Source organism: Falco biarmicus, chromosome 10 (assembly GCF_023638135.1).
Source record: "Falco biarmicus isolate bFalBia1 chromosome 10, bFalBia1.pri, whole genome shotgun sequence".
Classification (NCBI taxonomy): Eukaryota; Metazoa; Chordata; class Aves; order Falconiformes; family Falconidae; genus Falco; species Falco biarmicus.
The window spans coordinates 28,740,662-28,760,535 of record NC_079297.1 but is presented as its reverse complement, the minus strand read 5'-3'; the positions used below and the strand labels follow the sequence as shown (position 1 = coordinate 28,760,535).

Below are 19,874 nucleotides of genomic sequence, written 5' to 3'. Positions count from 1 at the left end.
GTTACGGAACATGGGACTTGGACAGAATTACAAAAAAAAAAAATGGACTCCAGTGTGAGCATGGGTCTGTTCACTGTGCTGTTCTTTCTTAAGGATAATACTTGTCAGGGTAAAACACAGAATAGTCTCAGGGCTGTTACAAAATACAGTCAGGGTCTATATAGATAGAATCAAGACTGGGAAAAGATCATAGGAACTAGATGAAGACTGAAGCTGCTGTATCTCTTTTTTTTAATTAACATGGTTTAACTTTACACTGAATATTTTGTGAGGATGAATTGAAGACAAATATCTCATTCTGAAGGTACTTCAGTTATCAGGAAAAAAATGCGTAGTCCAAGTTGTCTTTATACAAAAAAGAACAATTTGGGGTAACATTTTATGGCATGATGTACTGACACAGTGACCAGTCTGTGAGATGAAGAATTTACTGCTGTGTTTGAGGTCAGTTTGAGCTGTGGGAGCTCATCAAGTGTTTTGAGCCCATCTGGGCTGCATGTTTGAAAATTAATGCTAATATAAGGCCTTTATGGCTAATCAGTAGCCTGTTTGTATAGTAGGTACATCAGAAGGGGGCAGAACCTTATTAAATTTATGCACTAGCAAGTCATTCCCTCTGAGAGTCACGTAATTTGATTACAGAGCACATAAACATTAGGAAAATTTCTTGACATTATTTGAAGGCAAAAAGTACCTCTGTTGTTATTCTAGAACAGTTATGCCTACAGATTTTACCTACTATAGTTCATTTTTTTGCATATTTATTGCATACCATTTAACTTGATCATTGAGCAACTGATTGAAATTGTAGGGGAAAATTTGTGAAGCAATGAAACACTCATCACGAACAATTCTGACAATGTTAGGGCCTTGAGTAAGTGATCTGTAGCTAATGTAACTGTCAGCTAGTTCTTATATCTTTATATGGCTAAACAATTTTACAAATTGCTTGTGCTTTTGGGAGAGGGGGTTAGTTAAGAAATTCACTTGAGCTTTATCACTTTAGTTACTCTCCTGATTGTCCAGGCAGAGCTCAGACTTCAAAGAGCTCAATGTGGTTGCACAGATTTTTGTCTCAAATCTTCTAAATTATCGGCCTTGGTTCTGTAAACAGATCCATACAGAAAGGGTTTGAGATCTGTGCATCTGATCTACTGCAGTCAGTGGATATCAGCTGAGAAAGGGGGGAAGTAGTGCAGAGCTGGCTGTGGGATGGCTGCTGCTACTGTAAACCAAAATTCAGTAAATACAGTTTAGCGAATGGGTAGAGCAAATGCAAAATGGGTGAGCCTTAGAAGTGATGGGATTATTTGGTTGCATAAACTAGGTAGCTTGGTGATGGATTTAAGGGATGAGAAGATATTTGTATATTTGCATAAATAGAAGCATTAGATGACAGTGGAAATGAAAAGACTGCAATGCAAAACTCTAGGACAAAAGCATAATGTTAGACAGCTCAGTTGGAGGGATGTAACTGATAAGAAGCATTAGTAGTGACAAAGATCAGAATGTATTTCTGTATGCTAATGTGCCAAATCGTTGATGTTTGAATCCAGACCATTTTTGACAGAAAGTACCTATATGTGGGATTTAATTAGGAACAGATATAACATAAAATCAGCACATGACAAGCTGATTTGGTTGCAAAAGTTGTGTAGTTACTGGGAGGAGGAAGGGGAGTACCTCAACCCACTTTGGATCACCCTGAGGACCACCATGAAGGACATTAGCAGTGATTTTTTTCTTTCCCTGTCCCCACCCTCGCTGTTTTTTCTTAATGGAGAGATTCGTTGCTACGTGTAAAAAGCCTTCTTACTTTCCTGTGTATTCCTGTGCAACATTGTACTTCAGCTATAAGTTTCTAATCCCTGTCCAGGATCCTTCTCTATCATCTTCAGTAATATGGTATATGTGCAGCCCAACAAAGGTTACAGTTCCACCAGTGAACAAGTCTTGTTATGCTCACACGAAGTAGCATATTGCTTTAGAGACAATTGTTTATGGCAGTTGTGATTCAAAAGATTAGAAACTCTGCATTTGTTACATTATCAGAAGGTGTGTCTGAGAAACAATAGCTTCTGCTGTCTTTTGAACTGGAAATAATTGTCATGCTGTTATGCAGTTTAATGATTGCATCTGTGTATTAAACATTCATGTGTATTAAACATTCATGGGACAGGAGTGGGTGAAATGTACGTTATCATTAAGCTTCTTGTTCTGCGAACTTTACCTTGTGATATTTAAGAAAGTGCTTTCACTAGGCTGTTTTTTTCCTTGTGATGACTGTGGCTATCTCTTTTCCTAAAAACAGTCACTCACAAAGAGAGGTCCAAGCTTTGACGGTCTTATTTGTGTCTGAATTTTATAAGTCTTCCAAGTTTAAGGAAATTCTGATTTTGTTTTTCCAATTGACCTTGAAAAAAAGTAGTCTCTTGATTTTTAAAGTAACAATGTAATCTGTAGCCTACATACCTGATCCAAAATGAGGAGAAATAATTGTTCAATAGAGTATAATTTTGCTCTCATATTATGTTGAATCTTGCAGAGTTAGTTATGTCAAGTGATGGTTGTCAAGTGATGGATATTTGTGGATATATGAATAAGTAAAGTACAAGGGGACAATTGTTTTAAATTCGAGTATCTAAAGTGAAGGGAAAGCTGATTGAGAAGAGGGGAATAATTTTTGTTTCAAGACTTGGCTGCCTGTGAAGTGGTGAGCTGTGAGTCTTTCTATACAAACTTATGCTGGGTCTGGAAAAGGCCATATAGCATCTCAAGGAGCCACTTAGAGACCAAATTTCCTATTCCTTTCCCTACTGTGTAACTGGAAGGTGTCCCACAACTACAATGCAGTTGTTCTTTATGACCTCTTTAGAGCTGCAGCCTGCGTGGGGGATGCCTGCACTTTGGATGGGTGAACTTGCCATCCTGTAACTGCTGAGAGACTGATGGGGGCCTTGAGGAATAAAAGCCGAAAAGAGGCTGAAGATGAGATTCAGTGTTCCCAGAGACTGCAACTGGCCCATACTGCACCGGTTTGATGCCTTTTATACAAAACAAATACAGTCTTGAAAGCTATGGATTCCACTGTATAAATGAGAAATTCCGCTACCAGGAACTAGAGGATAAATAGAGGGAAGTCTATGTAAGAATAATGATCCAAAATGAGTTTAAAGGTACAGTAGATTTCTGTAAAGCATACTACTATTTAGCTCAGGGATGTAATAGTGAAAATTAGATATGTAGTTTATCATGAGAACAAAGACTAGATATCCAACAAATTTGATGTCCTATTTCTAAGATAAGGTGCTATCAGAAGGAGTCATGAAACCATTGTAACTTAGTGAATTATGTAATCCTAGACCATGAAAGACTTTCTCTTTGGAATCTATTCCCTGCTGCCTGGCAGGTTTCTAATCCTGTATTGAAAAAAATTTGTGGAGCTAGAAGATGACTAGACTATTGCAAACTACTTTTAACTCAATGAAAAAATCTGAAGGCTAAAATCTGGATTATATATCTAGGTAATTGGGCTGTTGTAGTTAGTTAGGAGGCTATACTGCTTGGGATTTGTAAAAATAGTTTCTCCCAAGGACAATGAAGTTAGATATTAAGAAGAATTTACAGGATCCAGTGCAATGCATATTTACAGTCTTAAAAATGGTAATTCTTGATAGTTGCTTTAAGTCTGATGAACTTTAATGGTCCACCATAATAACAAGATAGAGCATGTGTAAAAGATTAAAAGTTATATTTTTTTATTTTTTATTAAGCACTAATCTATCTATTATTATTTGGTTGATTAGCCTACATGTCTGCTTCATTTTAAGAGAGACATTTGAGCTCCTACTGCTTCAGAGATTCCCCACCCTCACCCCCGATATCTATACTCTGTCAGATCCTGAATATATTCCACAGGAAGAGTTTACCTTTTTTTAAAGATATTGAATTAGTAAAGACTACTCATTAAAATGTGAAAAATTCAGAATTTGGGCTATTGCATTTTTGCCTGAATACTAACCAGGGGAAACTGAAGGAGCAACATCTGCACTAAAATAAGTCAATTAAAAGCATTATTAGGTGATACAATAGGTACCTCTTGTTTGCTTAAGATTTACTTTGATGACTGATTTTTTTTTCTCTTGATATTCTGAGATATTTACATTTGAAGGAGAAATTAAATGATTGATTATGGAGATAGGACAGTAAAACTGAGTGCACGTTCAGTATACAAAACAAAGTGCAAGAATGTGTGTTGTAGGGATAGAGGAAAAACAGGGAGCATATCTTTGCTTGATTTTAATGACAATATTGCTAAGACATAGCTGTTGTTCCAGTGATGATAGTGTTTTGCAAGTAGGTATCACTCCTGTTGATGGGGCTAATTTGGCTTTCAGTTTTTTATCGACTTCACACAAATACATATAAACGTGTTGACACTTTATGTATTTCAAATGGATTATTGGAAATTCAGCCTCAACTGCCCTCCATTTGAAGTGCAGATGACTTGTAGCATCCATCTCAGGGTGACAAGTTAATCTGTGTAGAATTTCAATGCAGTGTTGTCTTTTGTCTAGTCTGACTAGTGTTCTCAGAGAGGCAGACAAGTCTTGAGCAGAAGGAGCCCTCAAAGGAGGAAGGTAAAGGTTAGGTGATGAAATCCAACAGGCATAGATATGTTAGGATGAGGGGGACATAGTGGCAGCAAAAAAACCAACAGAATCATAGAACGGTCAGGGTTGGAAGGAACCTCTGGAGATCATCTAGTCCAACCCCCTGCTAAAGCAGGTGCACTCAGAGCAGGTTGCACAGAATTGCATCCACATGGGTCTTAAATGTCTCCAGAGAAGGAGACTGCACAGCCTCCAGGGACAGCCTGTGCCAGGGCTCTGTCACCCTCAGGGTAAAGATTTTCCTCGTATTCTGAAGAAACTTCCTGTGTTGCGGTTTGTGCCCGTTGCCCCTTGTCCTGTCGCAGGGCACCTCTGAGAAGAGCCTGGCCCCGTCCTCTTGACTCTCACCCCTGAGATATTTGTAGACACCCATAAGATCCCCCTCAGCCTTCTCTTCTGCAGGCTGAACAGGCCCAGCTCCCTCAGCCCTTCCTCATCAGGGAGATGCTCCAGTGCCCTCATCATCTTCTCCGCCCTCCGCCGGCCCCTCTCCAGCAGTTCCCCGTCTCTCTTGAACTGGGGAGCCCAGCACTGGACACGGCACCCCAGGTGCGGCCTCACCAGGGCAGAGCAGAGGGACAGGATCACCCCCCTCGACCTGCCGGCCACGCGCCTCCTCGTGCACCCCGGGGTCCCGCTGGCCCTCCTGGCCGCGAGGGCACGCCGCTGGCTCGGGGCAACTTGCTGCCCACCGGGACTGCCAGGGCCTTCTCCGCAGAGCTGCCGCCAGCAGGTCAAGCCCCGGCCCGTGCTGGTGCCCGGGGTCGTCCCTCCGTCGGTGCAGGCCCTTACCCTGCCTTTGCTGAACCTCATGAGGTCCCTCTCCGCCCAGCTCTCCAGCCTGTCCCGGTCCCGCTGAATGGCAGCGCAGCCTCTGGGGAACCAGCCGCTCCTCCCAGGTCTGTATCATCAGCAAACTCGCTGCGGGCACGCTCTGCCCCTTCACCCAGGTCATGATGAGTAAGTGGAACAGGCCTGGACCCAGCACTGACCTTGGGGGGCACCGCGAGCTACATAGGGAGATAGTAGCTAAGGAAAAAAGATGTCTGCAGAGGCCTCACATGCTGATCTGTCACAGGATTTTAAATGGTTAAAGGATATAGATACTTCTGTTAATTGAAATGATCAAATAAATGTCTTGACAATATGTCATATTGAAAGAAGTACAAGGGCAAGTCTGGTTAAACTTGAGCAACAGAATCGCTAAAATAAAGGAAGGCAGCCTGAGCATGAAACAAACCATTGAAATACTATTTTTGCTGTGAGGCAAAGGTAGAAAAGATGCTATGAGAGCTCAAGTTGAAGCTCAAAACAGGGTTGGTGGTTTTGTTTTCTCCTTTTTAAAGAAGACTAAACAGGGAGAGTAGAACTACGGAGGTAAATATAATGTGAAAAAAAACTCTCTCCTTGGTTTAAAAATATCGGTTTTAAATGGAGGAATAACTGGAAAAAACCCTACACCTCGACTAGGAAAAATGTAAATCAAAAATATGGGGAAAAGATTTAGTGAGCTTTTATATTATTGCATCTGGCACCACTCAGTCCAGCTGTGACTTTGCAGCACTGCTTTTTCCATCTCCAAAATATAAGCATACCGGAGTGGTTTTTTTCCTTTGGCATTTTATTTCTGAGACTCTAATGCTGTCCATTAGCACAGAGTGATTTTTAGCAAAGGAGAAAAGTGATGGTTTTGAGTACCATCTGTAAGTTTTCAAAACTAACATGCAGTTGGATCTAGCCAGGAGGAACAGAAAAAAAAAAAAAGTTATATTTTTCTGAGCAGTTTGTTTAATATTTAAGGGGTAAATCTGAAAAGCTAAAAATAACTTTCATCTAATGATAATTATTTGCCACCACATGGTGTCTAATTGAATGGTTTCAATTAATGGTTTCATGATCTCTTAAGAATGGTTTCTGCAAAATTTTCAGAAATAAGCTTCCAAAGAAAGAACATTTCTTGAATGTAGATTGCTAGTAGTCTAGTATCCAAACAGGTAGTGCAGCCTTCTTTTGAACTTCAAAACCACCTTAACTTGCTGTGTGAACTATTCTAGATTCCTTAAAACTTAAGTTGCAGCTCTTAAATTCTGACTTTTTGGGAAACTTGACTTGCATGCAAAGCCAAAATTCTAGCACTCCCATTTCATGTGGTGTCAAAAGAACTTCAAAAAATAGACAAGAATTGTCTTGAGCAGAAGTGTTGACTTTCAAAGCATTGTTTCATCTTACAAGTCACTCAGACTCCTCTTAGTGTGTCCTGATCTCTGCATGGTAATACCTTACAGCTATTTTACCCTTTTTAATTTGTTCAAAGCAGAACCAAAAATGCAAATGCTTCCAAAACTTCCTCTATCCAACTGGATCTCTAGATTTCTGATGATGAACAGTAGCTTTCTTGTCACTACAGTAATACCCGATCTTCAGAAGGTAGCTGGAGAGACCAGGAGCTTGCTGCCCCAAAACACTAAGTTGTCTGCTGGAAGCATGGCATGCTCTTTTGTATCTGTATCTTGCCATTGATCACTGAGCGCACAGTGCGGGGGTGGAAAACAAAAAAGTTACAATATCTGGAGCAAGGAGTATCGAAGAATAATAATATTTTTTTATAATCTTAATGAGTAATCCTTAAAATTGCTTGAAATAGTTATGAAAAAAGACGGACACTAAGGACTATAAAGTTTTTTCATGATGGTGTTATTGATGAGCTGAGCTTAGAATAGCATGTTACACAGGTTCAGTGTTACTGTTGGCATTGCAAACTTGTGAGTTCTGCCAAAAAGCTTAATACATGATTTTCTGACACTAACAATAGCATTGTGTGAATAATAATTTAGTAAGTTTGAAAAGTGAAAACTAGCTCATATCTTGCTTGGCTTATTGTGTACATCTGTCCACTGGCTTGCTCAGAGTAAGTTTCTCAACATAGTAATTTCAGATACAGTCTGCATGACTAGCCAAGAGTGACCTGGATCAGTTTTCCAGAAAGGGTTAATAATTTCTTGATTGATTTAATTTGAATTATGTACTAGTTCCTGATATTTTAACTTGTGCAATCAAAATGCAATTGAAGCAGAAGGAATTAAGCCAGTAAGAGTCTTACCTCTCACAGTTACACTATTTGGCCGGAATCAAAATGTCTCTCTTGTAGTTAGGAACATCAGAAAAAGTCCCTTGAATAACATAGAATCATAGAATGGTTTGGATTGGAAGGGACCTTCAAGATCACCTAGTCCCACCCCCCTGCCATGGGCAGGGACCCCTCCCACCAGCCCAGGTTGCCCCCAGCCCCGTCCAGCCTGGCCTTGAACGCTGCCAGGGATGGAGCATCCACAGCTGCTCTGGGCAGCCTGTGCCAGTGCCTTGCCACCCTCACAGTAAAGAATTTTTTCCTAATATTTAATCTAAATGTACCTTTTTTGGAGCTTAAAGCCATTCACCCTTGTTCTGTCACTACATACCCTTGTAAAAAGTCCCTCTCCAGCTTTCTTGGAGGCCCCTTTAGGTACTGGGAGGCTGCTATAAGATCTCCCTGGAGCCTTCTCTTCTCCAGGCTGAACAACCCCAACTCTCTCAGCCTGCCTTTGTGGGAGAGCTGCTCCAGCCCTCTGGTCACCTTTGTGGCCTTATCTGGGCTCGCTCCAACAGGTCCATGTCCTTCTTATGCTGGGGGCTTCAGAGCTGAATGCAGTACTGCAAGGAGGTGTCTCAGCATCCAAACATCTGCATAGTTTTACATATTGGGGGGGTGGTGGTGGGGCAACATGCTTTTATGTTGCTTTTGACAGCTGTTTAAATGAAGGATGAGTAAACTATCCAGCTTCAATAAAGTTTGATTGGATACCACAGGTAGAGATGGGGTTTGATTTGTTATCTGAAGTATGTGGATTCTTTCTAAATGGTACACTGAAGATTGTTAATAGTCAATGTAATATGTGCTCTACAGCAGTTAACACATACTATATTCGTATAATCTGCACCTTTGTGGGACATAAGACAGCACTGAAAAAAGTTGAAAATGTGTCTTACAGCAAACTTTTCATGTCTCATTCAAAGGAGAACTCATGCACCAGCTTCTTAGTACCACTTTGGAATATTGTTCTAGTACTCACAAAGTCTTTGAATTGCAACCAGTCCTTTTGCAACACTTGAGCTGTTCTGTGCCATTGCTTGTGTAATACTAAGGGAAGAGAGCCATTCCTTTACAGTGAGATTTGAGATCAGGTTAGCCTTTTGTGTATTGCCTGACAGGTGAATAAAAAGCTTTTAGTTAGTGACTAAAGCATTTTTCAATGATCTGGTAATAGCCTTTGTTCTCCAAAGACAAAGCTTGAGTTTTATTTATGGGCTATAATCTTTGGTACCTCTGCACTTTATTACCTAATAAAAGAAATTGTAATCCCATTGTAGCACAGAAATAATCTACTTGCCATTTGTTAAAAGCATTTGTATGTTTTTATAACTGCAAATTATAGATTTTAAAAAATTTTTTTAAAACCTCAATACTCTTCAAAAGCCATAGTTTCCCCATTGGTGATTTATTCCAGAAGCTTTTATTTACCTAAAAAAGGAAATTTCGTATGTGACAAAAGAAGGCTAATGAGTGTTGAGAAGGCTATTTTCTCTAATAAATAATGCTTGTTTCTAATGGCTGAACTTGTATTGGATGGAAATAAAATTTAACAGGCTATAACAAGATCATACCAATCTATTAGAAACTCTGTTAACTTTCAAAATAGAAAATCTGTAGACTTCTATGTGGTGTTCCCTGAAAAGCTTGTCTTTAACTCCAGGAAACTAAATTACCATTTGAAGCAACATATCTGCTGAAGGGGAGCTAGTGTGGTGAATACTTTGAGCTCTGCTAGTGAATTTTGTGGTGCTAGTGTAATATGACAAGCAAAGTATGCTGAGAAAATACTAGGTGGTTATGTTTTAAAAGCTAGGCTCTAAGACTGGCCTTCCTGAATTGCTAATCTGAATCGTGTTTCCCTCTCAAATCCTGTGCTTTATTAAATTTCCTCCTACCTCCATACTGACATTGTCGTTAAAGTGATCTCTACAATGAAGCCTTTTGCATATGCACTGCTCTGTGTCTGACCAGATGCCTTAATGATGCATGATCTATGCTCTTAAATGAGAAAAGCTTTTCATCATTCCTGAAAAGTCATTCTCTTCTTTTTTGATTAATTCTCCCAATTAAGTTCAGGCTTTGGCTTACTTTAATGTGTCATATATTCCAAAAATAGCTTAGAAATTGAAACAACTCTCATAATAAAGTATTAGCAAGTCCCGAAGCAGAGGTGGAGAAAAGAAATCCACTGCACTAAACCTGCTGTGACTACACCATTAGAGGCTGGAAAAAACAACAGTGTTAAGGGCAGAAGCTGATCTTACAGGGAAAGTTTATTAGTATAAAACTAGCTGTATGAAGATGCAAGAATCAGTGGAATAGGAGAGGCAACAGAACTAATTGAAAGAAATACATTAGAGGAAAGTAATTTTTTTTAAAGCCATTCCATGCTTGTTATATCAAGTTGGTATAGATGGTTCCCTCTTTGATCAATAACATTTGCCAAATCGGAAATGGAGTATAGGAGTAATAAAGGGGACTGATACTGGTCCAGAGATGTAAAGATGATTATTAATTGGAAATCTTCAGGGTTTTTGAAGTGATATGACAGACTGATGAAAAAATCCTTTAAGCTCTCTTTTTTTTCTTTTCTTTTCTTTTTCTTTTCTTTTCTTTTCTTTTCTTTTCTTTTCTTTTCTTTTCTTTTCTTTTCTTTTCTTTTCTGTTCTTTTCTTTTCTTTTCTTTTCTTTTCTGTTCTTTTCTTTTCTGTTCTGTTCTTTTCTGTTCTGTTCTTTTCTGTTCTGTTCTGTTCTGTTCTGTTCTGTTCTGTTCTGTTCTGTTCTGTTCTGTTCTGTTCTGTTCTGTTCTGTTCTGTTCTGTTCTGTTCTGTTCTTTTCTTCATTTTTTCCTGGAAACTAAAAACCAGTGATCAGAAAGGGGAGAAGCTGGCAAGACAATAGAAGGAAATATATTGCAATACACAGTGACATACTATAGACATAGGAATTTCCCCAGGCTAATCTGGCTGTCAGACTAAATGCAATCTCCCCCTACCCAAAACCCCCAAACTCCCAGCTATCATTCCTCCCCACCCCACGCCCAGGATTCCTAAAGCACTTTATGGTGTGTTCTCTGCTGCTCTTCAGGTAACAGTTTTGGGGATATATGTAGCCTTAAGGCATGGTGAGACTGCAGAGGCTTGAGCAACCATATCTGTAATGATCATTGACATTCAAAATTATTAGTATCCATGGTAGGACTGTAAGAATGGGGAATTTTGAATCTTTTCAGACAATGGTCCCAATAGGTGCCGGAGGTAAGCAAATATTTTGATCTGCAGCAGTATTTAGTTATTCAGTGGGGAGGTTTGCTTGACCTGTAATGAAAGTATTGTTATTTATATTTAATAAATATAAATGACAACCTAGATTCACCCTATTCAGAACCTTCTTAAAATCTGATTGCTGCATTTACTATTGGTAGTTTAAGACTGTACTCACCATATTTCATACATATGTATTGAGCATTGAATAGACTGTGTAATCAGCATGATGGTGTTTCATTCATATTTTGCAGACAAGTAAATAAAGCTGTCCTGATTTAATTTTGATAGGGAATTATTGCAAAACATAAACTACATTGTGCTAATGAAACAGCATGAATAGCCTTGGAACACTAGTCTGGACTTTAAGTGAATATTTTATCCCATGGATAATTCTTTTATATGTTGGGAATGGATACAAGTGGAGCGAGCGAAAGATCATATGATACGAAGTATAATTTGCAAGTTCATGCTCTGAAGACAAATACAGCAGTTATGAAAGAAGCTACTAAGGCAAACAGCCAACACTGAAGTATATTTATATGTATATTTGTATGTCTCTTATAACCTTTTTTGTGTCCTGCTTTACATACATATTTCTTTTTACTGAGACATAGCCAGTATAATTAACTTCTGCTGTTGAGAGAGCAGAAGTTGATCTTAGGTACGTGAAAATCTTGATGAGTAAGCTTGCTCAATGGGCTGTTTCAGATAGCTTTTTGTGAAATATCTGTTGAAAAAGCAAACAGTAACAAATCAGAGAATCTTTCTTGACAGCAGCCAGGATTAATAGGTTGTCTTTGGAGAAGAAAATGTTAGAAAAAGGTTTCTGGTTTGAGAGACACACTTCATTGCGGTGTTTTTTTCAGGTTCATGAAGCAAGACTCATATAATTTAAAGAATCAGTGTGTGTACCCCTCTGCAGTTTCTTAGACTGCTATGCTTACTACTTCATGAGAAGTATATTCCTGAGATCAATAGTTTTATATTTTCTGCAATGAGAAAGAAATGAGTAAACACTGATTTTCATCCCCAGTGGCTGAAAAAGAAGGCAAGCAGACTCTGTTAGTACCTTTTACTCCCATCTTCAGTTGCATGCTCAGTCTCACTTTTTTTTTTTTTTTTTTTTTTAGTTCTTCATAGCCATGCGAAGGGCTTAGAGGTTTACATGTATATATCTGTATGTACTGGTGTAGCACCCCATCCTTTGTGAGCAAAACTCTCAAATGTTATTCAAACATATATTGGGCCTTTACACATCAAATCGTGTAAATATGGCCAACATGCAAGCATCCTGTGGGAATTTCAGGGTAGATTCTAGACTGACTTGTTACTGTGTATGTGCTGAAACTACATTACATGTTCCCTTCAAAAAGATCTTACATGCAGACTGGGGGTTTTATTTTCCATGGAAAAATCCTGACCTTTCTTATGGAAAGGATTTTAAAGTGTTTTTAGGAAATTCTTGAAATGTTCCAGAGCAGTATAAAACAGCCTTGAAAACATTCTGTATGTGTTCTTAGGAATGAACTGTCTAAAGTTAGAGGTTTGGGGTTTTTTTTGTTTTTTGTTTTTTGGTTTTTTTTTTACATACTGAAATTAAAAGTTTTAAAAAAATAGTTCTGATATTCCTTCAGTATCCAGGAGATTGTTCCCTGAAGTGAATACTAATTAGAACAAAATTAGTCAAACCTGTAAATTTTCTAACATTCAAAAGAGACAAAACCTTAATGCCTGTTACAAGTTACAGAAGCTGGTAACATTCTGCACTTTAAGAAAATATGTTCAGGTTTTTTTCTGATGGTAACCTAATACAATTGTTTTGCATCACTTGAAAGAGTTACTTTTGTAACAATCATTTACTTGGATCGATAATACTTTGTTTTATACAAATAAGCAATCTTGTAGGAACTTTTTGACATATAGTAACAGTCTAATCATTTTTGCAGAAGACAGAAGAAACTTTATGACAACCAGATGCCACTGGACCATGCAATTGGGATTTAATGTAAAAATTCCATAATGATTTTATGTTGTTCTGAAGTTCCCCATGTCCTTCTGATTCCTACTCAGGAGACTGTTCCATTTGTATTATGGAAACATTAACATTGTCACAGCAACTGAAGTCTTGGTCATCACCTGAAAAGGTCTGAGTAGTTTTATTTTAAACATTAGTGTCAAAAAAATGAGAAAATAAATTATCTGACTGTTCCATTGATTTCTTAGAAATGACCTTTGGATTTTGTTTTAATGAAGCCAATAAATTTAGTTTACTCTCAGGTTGACTAGTGGCCGTTATTCAATATTGTGTATTTCCTGCTTAAGGAAGGTGGAAATGAGGGAAAGATACTGTACAATAGCAGAAAGTTAAAATAAATCAATCTAGAACGATAGTGAACTAATTTACCTTGAGTCTCATATTGTGCAAGAGGACTGGCAGTTTACTGGTGCACTCTCTGGCATTGCTGAAGTCTGAACAATTTAAAGCAATGATTAGTTCAAAGTTCCGGCTATTTCCTATACATTCTGGACATCTAAAACCTGGCAGTGACATCTCTGTGGATAGTGGAACGTAACCATGGCTTGCACAGTTGGGCTGGTATTGAGTGTCTCACGTTAAGGAAGTTAATCTGAATCTGTTCTGTCATTTCTGGTGTTTTGTACTTGGGCTCTTAAACACCCCATCTTTATCTCATATAGATGGCACTGAACCTCTATGAACCTTGATGCTTCATCATTTTGGATCCATCTAGGGCATCTAATATTTCGTCTCAGAGTTTGTGATCTTAATCTGACTAATATGCTTGTAAAAGTTAACGTGGTTTCCACAAACTTTTGTTGGAAGACTCAAGCATTTATAATTTACCATAAAGTTCCAGCATATTTGGAAAGGGTCAGGCAAACTCCCCAAACCAGTTAGCTGAGTTAGTTGCTAAATAAATTAAAATGGGACCTAATTAAAATACTTGCTAAAATAAACATTTGCTGTGAGGATTGATAAATAATTTAATGTAACTGCACTTAAGTTACTCAGTTTCAAGTAGGATTCTCTGCTTGCTGTAAGGAATCAGATCTTGAAATGTTTGTCCAAGACAAAATATTATGTACTGATGGAACAGTTTGAGACAATGTCTGATTTCTGAAATTGTTGTAAATGCTTATTTGAACAGTCTTAGCCATCATATGCTTTTACTATGGAAGGATGTCTAAATACACAGGTATGAATAAATCTTCATTTCCTGTATGTCAGAGTGGTTGCTATACTTATGTTCTGGCGGAAGGAATTTTGGAGACTTGCATCCTTTCTCAAGGAAAACTGATGTTTTGCCAGCCCTGAAGCTGATAAATACTGTCAGTTGTTCCTGAGTTTCTCTGGGACGGCAGGCCATATGTTTATTAAGATACCAGTACTGATTGTAGTACTGTTGACAATCAGACAGGTCACTTTTCTCATGACTCTGTGTTACAAGCCAGTCTTTTAAACATATTAACCAGTGTAGGTAATATTATATAATTAATCTTCTTGGTATATTTAGCTTAGTTTCCCAACCTGGCCCTGTGTTTCAGCATCAAAAATGCATGGCAAACTTTATCAAAAAGATACATTTCCTTTGAGCTGTTACTCTGTGTGCAGACATTCCTTATATAATTAACTCAGATTCATAATGCCTGTCAAAAATGACAAAAATAATTACTCCTGAAATTTGGGATATGGGGCTTTATGTGAAATAGTTACCTTCAGGGGTTTATGTCTCAAAAACATTTTGGGTCATCATTTACTGTTTCTGAGTCTTAATAGTGTGCCAGGTTTTGTAAGGTTTAAATTATGATGTTTGAATAATGTAGGAAGAAAAGAAAAAGTAATTTCAGTCAACAGAGAAGGAACGCTTTGCACTGGGGGCTACAGACATGCGATCTGCAATATTCGTGAAGCCCACAAATATTTTCAAAACTCAGTAAAAGTTCCTCAAGCAAATAAGCAATTAAAGAAACCAATACGACTTGCATGTTGAAATACAATAAATGCACACCTACAAGTTGGGTTTTTTCCCTCTGAAGTCTGTCAGAATGTTTCTAAGACCATTTGCATATGCACTCAGTTTACAGTAATGCTTGAAATATGTGGCCAAAAAGATGAAGTCCTTCATAAGCAAAAATATGAAGCTGTAATTTAAACTACTTGCTTCAGACACTGCTATCTGCTGGGAGCACATCTCAGAACAGAACAGAAAGCCCATCACGTTGGTGTTCAGTAATTTTCCCCATCACACTTGAGTTTCCCAGACTTAGAAATGGAAACGTTTACTTCTTGTTTGTGCTTTCATCTGGTGTCCAGATTACCTTGTTCAGTAATATTGTAGCCACCGTGAGGGTGGTTAGATCACATGAATTGGTTTAGGACACTTGCATTCCTGTCATTGGAAGAACCAAGTGGTGTTGAGGTGTGCTGCAAAATGACTGCAACACTCAAAGCACGGCAGATGCTCCATCTCCTCTCTCAAGTCTGGTTTAAGAAACAGCTTGATACTTTAATCTTTTCTAAGCAGATTTTCTTAGAGGCAACTGATGTGGTTTTTTAAGCACCTAAGTGGTAAACTGTATGTGTGTGGGTTTTTTTTTTTTTTTTCCTTTCTATTCCTGAAGACTTTAAGTAAAGTCTGTCTGTATTTGCTGTCTATTTTGTGATGTGTATTGGAGATCCAGATCCACAAAGATTTAGTAATGTCGGAAGATTCTTGTAACTCTAGTTAACAACTATGTTACTAGAATGGCAGGAGACGTCTCAAGATCCTGGAGATGGTATCTCCTGATTTAATAGCTAGAGGCAAAGATTTTCGTATTATATGTTAAGAAAGCGTAGCATAATATGACCAACTCAGTCTGTAAGTTTGAATAATTCAGTGGTATTTTCTTTTCTTGTGCTTTTTTTTTTTTTATTCTAGACCTTCTGCATATTACCAATTTTAAATTTATTAATAATGGTTGATTTTATTTACAGTGAATTCCACTGAAAATTCTGATGGATTGCAGAACCTGATTTATTGTCTTTATGCAATAACAATTTAATATGTAGACATCTAAAAGTTACATTTAGTCTCTAAATTTCAAACTTGGTTGCTTAAGGGTAGAAACTTGGCAGCAGCTGTGTTCTACTGCCCGAATAGATTACTTTAACCTGCTAATGACACCTTTTCTATTTTTACCACTTCTGGTACCATTATTAGTAATAGTTGTCATCGTTATGCTGGATTAATTGCTGACTGTAGGTGACTATGAAACTGTAGCTTTCAGTTTATGAACCAGTGATGACTTGTGAAGTAAACTGCCAGTATGCAGCTTCTAAATCTTTCAGAACAGCCAAATCTGAAAATGGCTTTGGATACTGCCTTTAGACTCTTTAAATTTTGCAACGTCTGCAACATGTGGTATTTATGGAAGCATTTTTTAATGAGGATGACAGGGAAACTCCAAACTAATATTTTGAAAATGGTCATGTAAAATTACATAAGTAACTTTGGGATTAATTGGTTTCAGTAATATGCTTGAATAAGTAAGTCTGTGATTGCTCGTCCTTCTGAAAAGCATGTTCCAAAGTGCTGTTTATTGTATCAAACTGCAGCACAGTCCATGAACTCCAGATCACAAATACTCCTGTGGGAAATGTGAAAGCCACTTGGCGCAGCTTCCACTGTAGTATTGAAGTCAGAACATACTTTAAAATCAGAAAAGAAAGGAACTTTATTTAAATTATTTTAAAGATATCATTATAAATGAATGGAAAGTTTGCAGACGCTGAGAAATGGTTTCCAGCTCTGCAGAAAATTAAGTGGACAAAGAGGAATTTATCATAGGTGGTTTGATGAGATGCCATCTCTCTAGAGTATTAAAAATAATAATAATATTTTAAAAATCAATGAAAAAACATTTAGAGACCATGCAGCAGCCATACTGTTTTCCAGGGATATAAGCTATATGACCCAGAAGGGCCTTTCATTTCCTGAAATGTATGATTCTGTCTTTCAGTAACTAAACCCATTTTCCTTATGTTTCTCTAACTTTGCTCTGATGTTTTCTTTTCTGACACAGTACTTTCACAACTGTTTTGGTTAAAAGCAAGTAGAGTTAGTGAAAGAAAATATAATGCTTTGTTTATTTATTTATTTTAAATGGGCAGGTGAAACTTTTTGTATGAGTACCATAATAAATGCTCAGTCTTAAAGAAAAACACCTGTGAACACTGTGGAACTTTAGTGTTAAACCTGGTCACCTTCACATGTAGGAACCCACAGAAGAATTGTATGCTGCTGATCACTGAGAGAATTTGTGTTAGTTAAGTGCTTTCCTTCATTCAGACACTGGCTCCAGGCAAATTTACCTGAAGTTCCTTTTTTTCTGAAGCACAGTTATGCCCAGGATACATACCTTAAGATGAGTAACTTCGGCCTGGGCACTTCTAAGATGAGAAAGTTAGGAGCTAAACCAGGTCTGACAATGCCTGAAAGGGCTAATGCTGTAACTGTGGCTTCTGCAAGGAGCGTCTGCATGCTGCTTCTAAGTCTCTCTGTACAGGGTAAAGAAAAATGTGATGCTAGAAAATATCTTGACTCTGTATCACTGTTTTCCTTTCAGTTAACAAGTGAACTAACGCAAGACCCTGTACCACAGTGAAGGTGCAACTGTACCAGCTACCACCATCCTCAGCAGTTCGTGAAGGTGATATGCCTCCTCCAGAAGACTGAAGAGAATCATGAAGTTATGCCTAAAGGTAAGTAGCAAGTCACCTATACTTTGGAGTATGTAAGAACATACCTGAGAATAAATTAGGTATTTTACCTTCCTTGGAGGTGTGTGAATTGGTTGTGGCCCTGTAAACTGGGTTTTCTCTTTTGCTTTGGGCCAGCTTATGTGCCTATAGTAGCTGCCTCACTTCATTTAGGAACACTACTACTATTCTCACAGGCTGCCATTTGAATGGAGGGATGCTTTTTAATGGAGTGAGGGGAAAAGCAAAAGTTGCAATGCCATTCCCTTGCCTAATATATCTATATATCTATATACATACACACACTTACCCGTGCTGAGCTAAGTACAGTCCATCCCATGGAGTCATGTTGTAAAGTGAAAAACGACGGGGAGAAATCATTACTATGACAACCTGACAGTGAGTGCAGGGAACATATGACTCACTGCAGTTTTTTGAGTTCAGTGAGTCAAATCCATAAGCACCTGGCCTTTTTGTTTAGCTCTATGGGTGAAATGGAGTAACAGTCCATTTATGCTCTGGAGACTGCCTGAAGTGTTTATAGGAAAAAATATCCGGCATGCGTGCCTCTGCATGACTTTTTTTTCTTTTAAGCACATACAAGGAAAAGTGACAGAAACAAGATAATGGATGTTGTGTGTTTTCCCCCTAAATGGTCTTTTTCTGCATTTTAGTGCGTCTAGAACCTTTCTATATGTTGATAATTTTCAGTAGTTCTATTTTATCCATGGCTTGGTGGCTATTAACGTTTGACAATGAGTAGAGGATGATGCAGAAATGGGCAGCTGCAGACAGTATACAACAGGAAGCTCTCCTTGGCAGCCACCATTTCTTTGTTACCTCTATGTTAGAATTTTGAAGAAGTCTGTGATGCAGATAAAATACTGACTGTGAAACGGCTTGTGTACTTGATACACATGTGCTGGAATCCCCTGTAATTCCTCCCCTCATGCAAAAGCGTCACAGGTAGGAAGATTAAGGTGTTGAGAGCCCTTCATCTTAACTTATTAAAGTATTCTTTGACCTTCTTTCAGGTGCCCCTGTCCTCAGCCAGGAGACAGTTTTTCTTCTGTTTGGTTTTAAACAACAAATACAAACTTTACAAGTGCTGTTGATTGTTGTTACAACTTGCCGTTCACCTGACGTAGCCATTTATCATAATGGTCTTTGTGGTCAATTTGCAACCAGCAAAATACTCACTTTGATATGCTACCTGAGGATTTACATTCCAGAGTAGAATGGCTTAGTTCCAAGTAAGAAAGCCCATGAATATAGTCTAGGTTTTACTCCTTCTCAGCTGGAGACCTGTGTTAAAACACACTGATGGGATGCCTTCTCAGATGCTCTCCTGTGAATGAAATTTGTGTATCATTTTTGTCTCAAGATGCAGACAGTAGACTTTATATCAAAGAATCCCATGGCTAGGAAACTATTTCAGATGTTTAATGACTCTTTATGTTCATGTGAGCACAGATATTTGGAAAAGAAATTAAAATTTTGATTGTGAAAACTCAAATTTTGTCCGAAATCCAGATATTTTTAAATGTCGTAAAGAAAAACTTAAACTGCAGTAACTGGAACCATAGGAATTAAGAGTATGACTGAACTAATGCCTCTCTGTGCTGCTAAAATACATGTTATCTTGGATCCTGTGTGCATCCCAATGCTACATCAACAGATATGAGGTTGTATCACCAATGCTAGGTTGCTAAAAAAAGTTTAGGTTTTAGTTGCTAAGACTGATTCAGACTGTCTGCAAACAACATTGTACTCCTGAACACACTTAGAATTAACAGATGTGACAAGGCTCATCTATTTGTAAGCAAGACTGGTTTTAGGGGTGGAAGTAAGGGCTGTTGGACATGGCTGGAATCAGCTTGAGTTGTAGACATGGAGAAGACAGAACTCCATTGTGACTAAGAGAATGATGCAGCCTTAATCCTGAAGAAAACCTGCAAGGGTTTCTGTGGTCAGATGAGGGTTAACTCCTTAGGACTGCACGGATGACACGTAATATTCTTTAGCTTCTCATATTGCCAGTTGCA

General features: G+C 38.2%; 1 long non-coding RNA gene across 16 annotated transcripts in view; it reads left to right on the top strand.

Annotated features, from left to right (window-relative positions):
- The window catches only part of LOC130155679 (uncharacterized), a 316,598-nt gene that overhangs the window by 78,726 nt on the left and 217,998 nt on the right, over positions 1-19,874 (top strand). For all 16 annotated transcript variants that reach the window (XR_008824188.1, XR_008824182.1, XR_008824187.1 and 13 more), the window contains one exon: positions 17,697-17,832. This is a non-coding gene — a long non-coding RNA (uncharacterized LOC130155679). The remainder of the gene's footprint in view (positions 1-17,696; positions 17,833-19,874) is intronic.